Here is a 3,319-nt window from a genome sequence, read left to right on the forward strand (position 1 = left end):
GTGTGTGTGTGTGTGTGTGTGTGTGTGTGTGTGTGTGTGTGTGCCCATTTTACAATTTGATTGTAGATGAGTCACTCTGTCTGTTAGGCATATTTCTCATCTCTGTATCTAATATGGAGCCTGGAAATTGGTTTTGGAGACTTCTATTTCTCTGAATTCGTGTTTGGTAATTTTCTCCTCTTTCTCCCTCTCTTACGTTTACCACGAACTGATCCATTCTTTTACCAACAATTAATTGTGTCTCTACGATGGCATTTTTAAGGCAGGCACAATATCACTGACACTTGAGTCAAATGAAGCCACCTGTTCTGTGGATAATAAAAAGTCCTTGTGAAATTGCAAAACTACTTAGTTGTTGCATGAGATTTAAATCACAACAACCTATGATGAGGTGTAATAAAGGACCAGGTGAAACAGATCAAAATGTCAGATTACAGAATTTTTAAAAAAGTCTTATACTATTACACATTTCAAAACTGCTGGTAAAATAACATAATCAAGGATAGGTAAAATAAAATCTCTTAAAAATTATGCTATTAAAATATATTAGTTTCAGAAGTAGTAAAGATGTAGATATAACACAATGGATTTATCAAACACGTTTTTGTGTTTTCATGATTATTTGATTGGGGCACTCTTGTGGTAGGTTTTGTGTCACAGCGCCTCCTATGTGTTCCTGCCGCTAACAGCAGCCTGTCTGGTTTATAGCAGGTTGTTGTAGCATATAAGTAAACCACGCGTCTTTCCTTAGAAAATAACTGTAATGTTTTATCCTGGTCATGTTGACATTCATATTAAACAGAACTGAAATGTAGGATAAAAAGGTAAGATTTCTATATGTAAAGCTTTATTTTAAGTGCTCCACAACTGAGAATAAATAAGGTCAAATTAAAATAAGATGTATCAAATCCTTAAAATAAGATATATTAAACCCTTAAAAAGCTGATACACATATTATTTGGGAGTTTTTCACCACATGAATTTTATTTCAGAAATCCACAAAATGAACAACATTTTTAACTAAAGGGTTATATAGTTACTGGAAGCCACAAATTGAATTGTAACACGACATCTACAATATACAACACGTATATCAGCCGCAAAAATGCACAAAAAATGGCTTTCTGGCACTTCACGAATAGGCTGTAATTTAGTGAACTGTCAAATGCTTTCTATGAATACGATTTTAAACAAATATGACACAAATTCATATTGGGGCGTTTTACATGTAATATAGCTTAACATATTATTGACACATATTATTTTGTCTGTTCACCAGCACTGTTTTTGACTTTAAAAAGACAAACATTTAGGCCTATATTAGTTTAAATGACAGAATAGAAATTGTTATAAGTTCTGGTTTTCATTCATGTCTCTCAAGTTTGATATTTTTTGATAACGTTACCAATGAGCATTGCACTCACCAAAGTTAAAAAAAACCCTCTTTATCTCATGTTTACAAGATCAGGATCTTGTAATTATGATGTCTTATCTTGTAATTATTGAGATCCGGATCTCGTTATCAAGTTAAGGAGTCTATTTTCCCCTTTGAAGGATGCAATGCTCTTCTGTAGAATGCCATAGATGAGATGGCTCAAACACTAATTCTGGCCCTCTTGCTTTATTTTGGCCACGTGTGCTTAAATATTAAAAAGCACGTGTGAATATTAGAAAAACTGTCGTTTGAGATACTAAAAATATAGTTTGTGGATAGGTTAAATGAAACATTGACATATTTTGAATGGTATAATCTTCTTATTATATGTAAAACCGGCTTGCTATAAACACAGCCAGCTCGGCTCCTCCTCCGCCGTTTTTTGACTGTAAACATCCTGCTGATTTTAAAAGGACAGCGCTGAGCGGGAGGAAGGCGGCTGGCGCCATCTTGGCTGTTTTAATGAGTACAACAGGGGAGAATTTGCTGGGAAAAATTACCTAATCGTTGTGATTTCACTCTAAGAGGGCCACTGTCGGTAAGCGTGCTTGCAGCTGGAATATTTGCGCACGGATTTATTTAATTGCTTTTAGAAGAAATAGGCCTGCATGTTGAGCTTTATTCGTTGCGGCCTGCGCTGTATGAGGAGCCGTTAGCCATCGGCTAAATAGTGTTGTTCTGACAGGGGGGTAAAAGTAGGATATCGAGCACCACCTTGTTCCAGAGTGCTCGATGCTGTTGAGTGTTAATAAATGTATCATAAAACGCACAGGTGAAGACAAAAAGTCCGCTTAAACTTGTCTGTGTCACTCACCCAGCTAACTTATTCGCTGTTTTTTTGTAGTTAGCTGTCGGCTAATTTAGTTCGTCCCACTCGATGGCGCCGACTATTTACTGGCGTTGCCCACTCTTTGGCGCAATTATTCATCTTTAAGTGTGTGTGTGTGATATGAATTTATGTTCCTTGCACTTTTGGTATATTCTTGTGTCGCTGTGTAGAATTACAGCCTTTTTTTTAAATTGTCTATATAGATATATTTTTATTTATTTTATTTATTTTGGAAAAGTTTTCCCACTCGCAGATTTACATTCAGTGTTTGGTCCGGACTGAGATGTAGACGGAACTAGAACGGAGATAGCTGTTTAAAATAATAATAATAATAATAATAATAATAAAAACGACCTGGCTAGTTTTTGTCCTGCGTTTTTTTCTTTTCTTTTTTCTTTTCTTTTTTTTGTTTTTGTTTTTCGTTTCTTTACACACGTGTAGTCCACTAATACAAACACTAAAACAAGTGGTTCAGTTAGGCTGTAGTTTCGTGTCGTATAAACGCACACTGTTGTACTGATACAAGTTTCAGGTTAGTTATTCTTCCTTAGTGTGGAAATTTGACTTTCTTTAATCTCAGACGAAATATTACCGAATTTAAAGAAATAGGATTATTTTAGCTGGTTTGTGTGGTCTGATGTGTAATTGTTAACAGTAAATAAAAACTGATCGTCATTCTGATTGATGTAGTATTTCCAGATTTGCACTTAAAATATTGTTTTTAATTTTATCTTTAGTATTTATATGCTTTAAAACACATTTTCCCCTGGCATATAATAGGCCTAGTATGCTATTTTGCTTTTAAATAACATTTTAAATTTATTAATGTAAAATTGTTTTCTTGACTCTACAGTATTAGTTTTATCAGTTCTCTTTCCCCACCCTTTGTTTCAGTAGAATGATGTATTTTCTTCTTATGCTCTATTTCAGTGGTTCCCAAACTTTTTATCTTCTCTCCCACAAAGTTTCCATGGCAAAAACTTGTGACCCCAAMTATTACTGGTCTGAGTACACAAACTTTGTTAATAACCCTAAAAACACAGGCTTTTTGACAA

At 34.6% G+C, this 3,319-nt stretch overlaps 1 protein-coding gene across 1 annotated transcript in view; it reads left to right on the forward strand.

Moving 5' to 3' along the window:
* Window positions 1-1,849: 1,849 nt before the first annotated feature.
* LOC106514226 (double-strand-break repair protein rad21 homolog) overlaps window positions 1,850-3,319 on the forward strand; it is an 8,634-nt gene continuing 7,164 nt past the window's right edge. The window contains exon 1 of the mRNA XM_014003385.1: window positions 1,850-1,973. The gene's annotated coding sequence lies outside the window, so the exon portion shown is untranslated. The remainder of the gene's footprint in view (window positions 1,974-3,319) is intronic.

The sequence above is a fragment of the Austrofundulus limnaeus genome, unplaced genomic scaffold (genome assembly GCF_001266775.1).
Source record: "Austrofundulus limnaeus strain Quisiro unplaced genomic scaffold, Austrofundulus_limnaeus-1.0 Scaffold18, whole genome shotgun sequence".
Taxonomy (NCBI): domain Eukaryota; kingdom Metazoa; phylum Chordata; class Actinopteri; order Cyprinodontiformes; family Rivulidae; genus Austrofundulus; species Austrofundulus limnaeus.